Raw genomic sequence first — 10,003 nt, 5'->3', positions numbered from 1 at the left:
CTACCCTGCAGAGGCAGAAGCAGGGTTCCCTATCCCTTACCTCTTGCCCCTGCCCCACTGGGTGGAGGCCGCCATATATGGCCACACAGGCAGTGCACTGCACAACTCGGGAGATGCTATTCTCATCGGCTGCACTGTGAGTGCCACCCCCTGGAGTTGTGCAGGCTGTTTTATTAGAACACATCTTGCCAATTGCCTTGTATTAAGGCTAACACCTGCAAGGCCATGAGCGCCTGTCGAAATTAGAGTCACTTCTGTGTCCTTAACATCCAGCCATGAATTTGAGAAGAAAGCACCACTCATAGACAGGAAATAAGTAATTATTTGAAATAAGAACACACTCCTAATTAGAGTATAGATATTTCCTGAACTTACCTGAGGACCTTTAAAGAGTAAGTATAACATAATAGTTAAGATCTCTGGCTCTGGGGTCAGAAGGATCTGGGTTTGAACCCCAGCTTCACCGCTGACTGAACCATGCTGGGCACATTCCCAAACCTCTCTAAACCTTAATTTCCTCATCTGGGACCATCAGTTGAGGTAATGCCTTAGTATAGAGCCTGATACATAGTAATGGTTAATATACCTTGGCTGTAATGATGAAGTATGTCGTTAATGGCAATTAACAGACACAATAATCCCAAAAGGCAAATTTTCGCTATTGATACTTGTAACTACCAAGAAGGAATATGCCCAAGATATAGGAGGTGCTCAATCAATATTTATTGAATGGAAGAACTGGGGAGGGAGAAAAGGAAGAAAAGGGAAGGGGAAGGGAAGGACTACTCAGCCGGGAATCAGAACCGGTGGAGCCTCATCCTGCCATCGCTAATGCTGAGGCTTCCCACAGGCTCCCTCCTCCGACTCGATGAGCAACCTTTTCAGATGAAAGGTCATCAGACGGTGTCCCAGGTCCCTCGTTCGGGAGCCCTTCTCCATCAGAGAGGAGCGCTCGGCTCCGGATCATTTTGCAGTGCTCCCTGATATCCTGCAAGTGGTGCTGCTGAGTTAGGGAGAAAACCTGTTTTTCTGCAGCCAGGTTTCCAGCTGCCAAGTTTCTCTATTAACAGCACACTGGGAATTAGGGAAATCACTTACTTGTTCTGAAAATGCCTGGGGCAGTAAACGAGTTATTCCATTTCCTTTCTTGCCTACTTGGCCTCTCCCGATGCCAGAAAGAGCCAAGGGTGTTGGGTGGCGGGGCAGCGGGCCCTGAATTCCAAGTCCAGTCCGGTGCCACCACTTTCCAGCTGGTGACCTTGGGCAAAGGCATTTGCCTTCTTGGGGCCTCTTTTGTAGTCTGCAAAATGAGGATAATAATACCAACACCTCTGGAAGTTTGGGAAAATTAGTTCAATAGTGTTTGTCAGCAGGAGAGCACAGCCCCCGGGCATACTGTGGGTATTCAAGAATCGTTAGTTCCCTCTCCTGCTTCCTTTCACTAAGGATTCTGGGGAGTGCTCAAGAACCAATGAGCAGGGCGCAGGGTGCAGGGACAGCGATGAGCCAGAGGACTGTCCAAGGAGGGGTCACTGAGGAAAGCACGTGTCATCTGAGGCAGGAAGGATGAGGAGAAGGAAGGCCGTCCCAGGCAACAGCACCAGCAGGTGCAAAGGCCCTGCCCACCTCATCGGCTCCCCTCCACTGTCCCCTACGGATGTTGTGGATCTGTTCACTGAGCTCCAGAGGCATACTCAGTACAGCAGTCATCCGCCTGCACCGTACAAGCACCAAGGCCCCAAACACGTACACTTATTCAGTGTTCACTAAACACCTACTCTGTGTCCACTAAACACCTACTCTGTGACTGTCCAAGGAGGGGTCATTACCCCTCAACACTGCGCTATCCTGCTACTGTTATACTGTGAGAAGCAGTGCAACAAGTGAGGTTTGAACCTCACCAGTTTGATTCTCAACTCTAGGGCTCAGCAGAGAGGTAACCTTATTTTTCCCTCTGGTTTCCCCATGTGTTAAATGAATATACTAACAATAGGTATCACATAGGACCATTGTATTAAAAGAGTTAAGTCCTGTAAGGGACTTGGAACATGGTCTGGCAGATAATCAGCATTCAGTAAATGTTGGATCCCATACACACTTGCAACTACCGCATATATACTTTCTACTGGACACCTATTACGTGGCAGGCACTGGGCTAGAAGCAGATGGTTTAGAGATGAGTCAGACCTGGGCCCCGCACTCCAATAGGTCAGAGTCTAGGAAAAGTGAGGCTTATGAATGAAGTGATTACAGCAGTGGGATATAAGTGCTATACTACTAATAGTAATAAAGAAGACATAGCATCTGTGGCATGGTTCAAGTGCTGTGCCAAGCACCACGTAATGCTGGCTGTATAGACCATCTTCTACACAGAGCTTTAGGGAGACACCACCGTTGTCTCCAGGTTCAACTTGGGGGAGCACAAGATACCTTCACAGGGGGTGCAGCTGGTGTCTGAGGTCAGACCACAGACCACCAGGCTGGCTGTATAGCCCTAAACCACAGGAGCGCAAGGAAGGAGCTCGCTCACCCTCCAGTAGGGGAGCGGGGTGGCCAGGCAGAGGAGGTGACATCTGAGCTGTGACTTAAAGAGAAGGGATTCCAGGCAGGAGAAAGAGCACATGATACAGAGGCCTGGAGGTTTGCAAAGAACAGCAAAAAGTTGTGGTGCCTGAAGCCCAGGGCACATGAGAGCTGAATCTGGGAAGAGGCCTTGAGGGCTGAGCACAGGAGTTGAGCTTGTGGCCGGAGGAGCTGGGCTGCAGCAGCTTTCTCACCAAGGGATCCTAAGCAGAAGGAAGCAGCCCCCTGCAGCACTCTCCCACCCCAGGAACCTGGGTCAACATGGGACCCACAGGGTTCTCATGAATGTACCCAGTCGACAAACCTGTCCAGCCCCTTACGGCGGGTAAACAATCTACAGCGACCAACCGTGTTTATGTGGGAGGGCAGCCAGCCGCCTGGCTTCAGCCTCAGGCTCCCTCTGCCCCGCTGGCCAGCAAGGGCCCTGAGGACCCCGGGGAGGAGTCAGAGGCCTAGGAGCACCGGGAGACTCCATCGGTGAGGCCCTCCCATGGGAGGCAGGGACTGTCATCCAGAAAGACAGCAGAGCCCTTCAGCCCTGGGTCCCAGGAAAATCACAGCCAAGTCGAACCCAACCAGGCCTTTCTGTGTTCCCAGCACACTTCCCAGAAATCAGTCTGGCATGACCTAGGGGACAGGTGAGGGCTGGACTCAGACGTAAGGAGGAGGGTGGCAAGGTCTGCTGAGCAGGGCCTCCTGCCTTAGCCTGTGAGGGCCCAAAGCCCAACTTGGCCACAGCCCATTTGCCTCTGCTTGGGCTGTCACTCACCTCAGTTTCCCTGCCCCCACACTGGTCCCGAAGGAAATCTCAAGCCTATACACCACCTCCCCTCCACTAGCAAAAATTCAGTCAGTCTACCAAGTACAAGAATGAAGTAGTACAAATGAGATTATGATTTATAGGAAGAAATATCCGCATTTGGCCTTCATCCTGGGTCCTGATGTAAACTCCTGAACGCCTTAAACATTTCTTAAGAGAGTGATCAAGGCGTCTTTTGTTATGTTAAATGAGGCAACTTTTGGAAAGCTCCCAGGTCACCTAAGGGTGGGGGCTGCTTGCCAGGGGATGCGATCCTGGGGTAGAACTTTCAGCCCCATTGTCCAACCTGCAACCTCCGGGAGGGGACAGGAGCTGGAGACTGAGTTCTACCACCAATGACTAAAGACTTCAGCAACCATGCCTGCGTAATGCAGCCTCCATAAAAACGCAAGAGGACAGGGTGTTGAGAGCTTATGGGTTGGTGAACGAAAACGCACCCCCATACCACAGGTGCTGGCCCCCAAAGTCCACAGGATCTGCAACCTCACGTTATGCATCTCTTCATCTGGCTGTGGATTCGTATCCTTAAATATCCTTTGCAATACACTGGTAATCTAGTGCGTAATCTGGTTTCCTGAGCTCTGGGACTCTGGGAGCTGCTCTAGCAAATTAATCAAACCCAAGGAGGAGGTCATGGGAACCTCTGACTTATAGCCAGTCACTCAGAAGCACAAGTAACAGCCTGGACATGCCATTGGCAACTGAGGCGGATGGCGGACGTGTGGGACTGAGCCCTTCACCAGTGGGATCTGGTGGCACCTCAGAGAAACGTAGAGGGTGTCAGAATTCAATTAGATTGCAGGGCACCCAGCTGGTGTCTCAGAGAATTGCTTGGTGATATTGAAAAAAAAACACACACATCAGAATTGGTGTCAGAGTCATGGTGGCCAAACCAAAATAATCTGCAGTTTAAAAGTGTCTTATATCCATACTGACATCACCTGTGACACCATATGCTAGATATAAATTTGTATCAAAACCAAGTTGGTAAAATGTTGCAATTCAAGCGAATATGGAAATTAAGGAGAATTCAGGGTGAGTAGAGAAAAGCCTTTTGCTCAAACGGAGGCAGAAGACAGGATGGTTAACTTGGAATAGGATAGCTACCAGACAGGATTAGTAAGAAAGCATCCAAAGTTTGTCTAGGTGTTTAGGTTTTATAAACTCTTGCTGCAACTCTGAATTATCAGGGTAATACTGAGCAACAGAAATAGTTGACAGTGGGTTAATCACACACACACACACACACACACACACACACACACACACAGACATGTCAGTTCTCATTATTCGTGGTAGTTACATCCTGTAAAGTTGCCGTGAACCTCTGGTCACAACACTTTAATCAACTGATCCAAACATAACCTGGTTTTATGTGTGTTTCCTTTTATAGGCAACTTACTTAATGTATATTTTTGATTCACTAACATTGAACTCACAGCCAACCAGCTGCACAGCTCATGCCTGAAAGAAGCTTACTTCTTTCTCCCCGAGGCACCTCACGGCCTTCTGTATTCAGAAACACTGGACAGCACTAAGCTGCCATGCTCACGGGCCATTGTAAACAGCAGAATCACCCAAAAAAGCTCAAAACATGACACTAAATAGACCACAAAAGGGACCCTGGGTTACAGTACAGCAGCTGAAATGAGAAGGCAGAGCATCATTCAGCTGGGCAGGTAAGGGTTGGAAGGATGAGTCAGATTTTTGCACGGCTCTGCACATGTCTGTGCAGGAAAGGGCCGCAGGCATCAATTGGGGGGTTTCAAGCAAAGATTAGCAAGTAGGCAAATTCACCAAATATGGAATCTTGGAATATGAGAACCAACTGTGTGTGTGCATATGTATATAGTGTGTGTACATGTAATTATATATATATTATATATTAGATCTAGATTACAATAAGTATATTACATCTATAATACACACACACACTTGGCTGTGGTCCCCAGGGACGCCGGCCCATCAGGAGCTCCCTCCCCTGGTCTCTGCAGGGCCCTCCGGGGAGCTGGGGAACAGCTGTAGCTATGCTGGCAGGTCTCTCTGAGCAGCACCAGCACCATACGGCACACAGTGAGCCCTTAGCCAACGCCTTCTCTGAGCTATTCAAAATGGCCTGCACCGCCCTCTGCCCAAAACTTGCCTCCTGGATAGTGACAACTTGGGCCCAAAGACTCACCTCTACCTGGAAGCGCTACCTGACTTCGCACAGGCAACCGGCCACTCCCACCTCTGCGCGTCCCTGTGTACCCTGTGTGAGAATGGGGTTCCTTGTCTTTTCCATTTCCTCACCTAGACTGCTAGACCAAAACGGCAGAAACCATGCCTTGTTCATTTCCCATTCCAGCCCCTGGCACAGCTCTTGATGACTGGGAGCTGTTGAGTTTTTGGAATCACTGAGTGGCAGAAACAGTAGGCACATCGTCAGCTCCTGGGTACCCAAGGTGGGGTCCATGACCGGCTGCAGCAGCTCCACCTGGGAGCTTGTCAGAAATGCAGATTCCCTGGCCCCTGTCAGAACTTCAGAATCAGAATTTCTGGGGTAGGGCCCAGCAATCTGTATTGTAACAAATTTTCCAGAATGTTTTCATGCCTACTAAATTTTAAAAGCTCTGAATCTATTCTATTCCTCCACGTCCCATACCTTTGCAGATGGCAAGTGAGGAGACTCGGTGAAGTGACCTATTTCCCTGAAGTCACACATTTGGCCCAGGGTCGGAGGCAAGCCTAGAGCCCGCCTCCTAACTCCTGAGCATCCCACAGTGAGGAGGCCCACCGAAGCCTTCGCTCAAACCAGCCCTTCTCACTGTTCCTCAAGACTCTTATTGCGGTTCTCATTTATGGGCTTCTCGTTTCTTCCTTTTTGTCTTTTCTTCCTTCTCTCTCCCTAGCCTTCCCTCCAGCCCTCCTCCCTACTTCCCTTCCCCTCTTCTCTCTCTCTCATCTTGGGAAATAGCTTAAGCTCTCTGGGTATTTACTTCATTTGCATGTCAAATGGGAATAACCTTACCTCCCCTGGCCAGCTCAGGTCATTCCAAAGGGTACATGTTACCTCCCCTGGGTGTTTTTGTAATAGTTTGAATGGGAAAGTTTAGGAAAAAGGACTTGGAAATTAAAACAGGGTATTCAGAGGGCAGGATTTACCTTCCCACTCTTCCTCATGGAACTGTCGACCTGTCATCCCTAATTCCACGCCAGCCATCACCCCCTCCTTCAGCTGTGACAGCAGGGTTTGTTTTTCTCTGCAGTGGGCTCTGGGTTGTACATACAAGCAACTAGGTGAATGTTCCGTGAGGCCGTTAGGGTTTCTCAGAATGAGTCACTTTTTCAAAAATAACAAAACCTCTCGACATCACTTGATTTCAGCATTCTCGCCAGGCTCTTGTAACCTCTTTTGCAATTGCATTCCAAGCACGCCTGACTTCTTTCTCAGGCCTGATGGCAAGTGCCCCCCTCCAGCAGAAGGACTTTGCTAATAGGCAAAGAAGCTGAACCCAGGATCCACAGATTCTGGTCCGGAATACACCCAGGTTCCAGATGATGGGAGGACAACGTCTGGAGGGCAGTGGGTGAGAAGGGCACAAAACTGGAGAGGCCGTCCTGGCTTCCGGCCCATTGTTACTCACTGGACTTTGGCAAACCAGCCTGCTGCTCTGTCTTCTCTGTCCTAATTAGGACTGGCTAAGAATCCTAAGAGTGATAACTACCAATTGCTAACATGTCAGTTTTACAAAGTGCATTTCACTTCCATCACCCCACATACAGATGAGAACGTTCAGAGCTCCTGGAGGCTTGGAGAAGTTGAATGTCTTGACTAAGTTCTTGCAGTTGACGCTGCTGCTAGCCTTTGCTTATCGAACTGCTTTTCCACTGGTATCTCAATGGTATGCTCCTCACTCACCAATGCTGACAGGTAGGTTTGTATTCTTCCCATTTTCTAGATAGAGAAACTGAGGTGCAGAGGGGTTCCATAACTTGCCCAAGATCACCCAGTGAGTGGCAGAGCCACAACTGAAACCCAGATGTGCCTGACTTCAAAGCCTGTGCCTTCCAATGCATCGTATGCAAATACTGTTCCCAAAGCACTTGGCACATTACTCTCTGACAATTAGCATGATGGATTTTAATTGACATTTTACATATCCTTGCCCCGTGAGCTCCTTCAGGCAAGGGGAGTGGTTTATTCATTTCTGTACCCTCAGCACACTGCTCTAGTTGACATACACACGCAACCTTTGTGGGATGAAATCAGTGATACACTCAACCTCTGGGCCTGGGACTGCACACCAGACGTGTCCCCTGCATATACTACACGTCCCATTCTGAAGGCCTCAGATCCCAGCTACCCAAGGAGCTCCCAGATCCAAACCCGACTCCTGCGCTTCCTGGCCGTGGTGAAGTCACCTCCCCTATCTGGGTTCCAGCTTTCTCATTTGTGCAAACATTTTGTTAGGCAGGAGACACTCTGAGGGCCTCTGGGCTCTCACGGATGACGGTTCTGAAAGTATGCTGAGTTTTCTCAGGGGGACAGAGCCTGGCAGATTTGTCAGTTGAATAACATTGGTTTGCAAAAAAGAGTTGAAGTGAAGCTCCACAGAGCTCATAACGTTGGCCCAATAGTATTCTCTGCATTTGTTTTTGTCTCTGAGAGCCTTGCACAAAAGAGGAAGTGGAATTAAGGCTCAGAAGCCTTAATTCTCTGTGACTAAACTCCTGTGTGAGTGAATATACATATAGGTATACATCCAGTATCGCTGTTGTTGTTTGCTTCTGCTTCAAGACTCATGCTGGAGTCACTTTCCCGCCACCTCCACCCTCTTCCTGCCACCCCCATCCCCAGGCTGGGTTGGATGACCCTCTGCCATGCTTACCTCAAGGCACACATCACTTTTGCTTTGAAACTGCTTGTTTATCTTTCTATCTCCCAGGAGAGGGTGCGCCCATGTTTGTTTATCTATTTCCTTCTATGCTCTGTGCCAGGTGGCTCTTTATAACCCCACCACCTATTCATAGTGCAGCCCAGAGCTGCCACTCAGGAAATGTTGACGACAGCATGATTTCACCACAGACACACTCCTACAGAGTCCTCTGCTCTGCTGAGGGTGCATCCACAAGCTTCCTCCCACTTACTAACCCTGAGCATTAACACGTGCTTCTCTCCTTATGCCCATTTTAAAGATGAAGACACTAAGACTCAGAATGATGACTGACATGCAAACCCACACAGCTGGGAAGGGGTAGTACCTACACTCCAGTCAAAAAACCATTGGCAAGGCATCGGGGGCAGACCTAGAAGGCCGCCTGCAACAGGGTCCTTCAAACCTGCTTTTAGCAGAGTTCTTCAAACCTGTTTTTAGCAAAGGAATTTCTCTCCTTTCCCGAAATGAAATCTTACTCAAAATCGTAATATTAAAAGGTTGGGGCAGACCTGCTCTTTTTAAAAAAGAGAAAGTAGAAAAACTGAACACCCCTCAGCCCCTCAAGCCACCCTCAGGAGGAGGGAAGAGGGCTAATGAACACTGTTCTCTGATCCAAATAAACATTCTAGAACCCCTATGTCTACGTTCTAACCCTGTGCTTTTTCACCTGCAGCACCCCACTTCCTCGAAGTTGCCTTCTTCAAACACTCCCTCTTGGCCACCACCGTGTTGCCCAGCACGCTAAATGCCGAGCATGGTGTGTCTGGAATCCCACTGCTTCCCGGCTAGGAACCTTGGGAGAGTCACTTAATCTCTTCCTGAACACTGGCTGCTTCAGCGGCAAAATGCACCCAAGGCTCGGACTGAATCAGAGTCAACTGCCTCCTGCATGTAAACACGCTGTGCACAGACTTGATGCCTGCACGTGCCCCCGAAGTGTTGACGGCGTTGCCATCTCAGGGTTGTCCAAGGCACATGTGGGAACCACGGGAGGGGACCGAGATCACTTTTGTGAGGATGCGCACACTTTGGTGTTTTAATAATTATGTGCTTATATGTACAACAACTTGCCTTGTCAACTTGGGTTTTTTAATGGCAGTGGTGTTTCAGTTAGAGACATTGATTTAAGAATGAAAAAGTGGGTTGACTTCATCTCGAATATCAAGTAAGTGATGTTATGGGTCAGAACCAGGAGTGGCTGGATGACATGGAAGAACCTAAAAGGCGGGGTGCTCAGGAGACTAGGAACCCGACAGTCAGGAGATTCAGCAGCCGAGGAGGAATGCTGTTAAAGGGGGCACCGGGCCAACAGCCGCCCTTCAGTGCAGCTCCTGTCCCTCTCTGGAGGTGAAGACAGGTGCACAGGCAGTACACATTCTTCCATCAGGTAGCGCTGTGTAAGCTGGAAGCCACCCAGATTCCCTGCAGGCTCTAAGGGAAAAAGGAGACAAAGAGGTCTCAGGAAGAAGCCGTTTTCCTCTCTGCCTTTCGTATCTGCATCTCAATCTGAAAGGTGGCAGTTTGCTGGCAGTGCTACTATCAGCAGCAGCCTCCAGCTTCCAACTTTGAAGCCATCTATTAGTTTTAACAATAATAATAATCGACTAACATGCAGTGTGGACCCAGTCCTTTCACTGCATTGCTTCACTGCCTTTGAAATTCTCGTGCCTTGGGGAAGGAG

At 49.1% G+C, this 10,003-nt stretch overlaps 1 long non-coding RNA gene across 3 annotated transcripts; it reads right to left on the bottom strand.

Annotated features, from left to right (window-relative positions):
• Positions 1-707: 707 nt before the first annotated feature.
• On the bottom strand, positions 708-8,498 carry LOC108391327 (uncharacterized). 3 transcript variants are annotated; one of them, XR_001851733.3, is made up of 4 exons: positions 8,275-8,498; positions 5,583-5,654; positions 1,099-1,300; positions 708-988 (listed from the first exon to the last, which is right to left on the bottom strand). It is a non-coding gene; the product is annotated as an uncharacterized lncRNA (long non-coding RNA). The 3 variants fall into 3 exon arrangements; XR_001851735.3 differs by lacking the exon at positions 8,275-8,498 and adding an exon at positions 6,548-7,488; XR_001851734.3 differs by lacking the exon at positions 8,275-8,498 and adding an exon at positions 6,048-6,538.
• Between the last annotated feature and the right edge of the window lie 1,505 nt (positions 8,499-10,003).

The sequence above is a fragment of the Manis javanica genome, chromosome 2 (genome assembly GCF_040802235.1).
Source record: "Manis javanica isolate MJ-LG chromosome 2, MJ_LKY, whole genome shotgun sequence".
NCBI classification, from domain to species: domain Eukaryota; kingdom Metazoa; phylum Chordata; class Mammalia; order Pholidota; family Manidae; genus Manis; species Manis javanica.
This window is presented reverse-complemented; position numbering and strand designations above follow the sequence as displayed.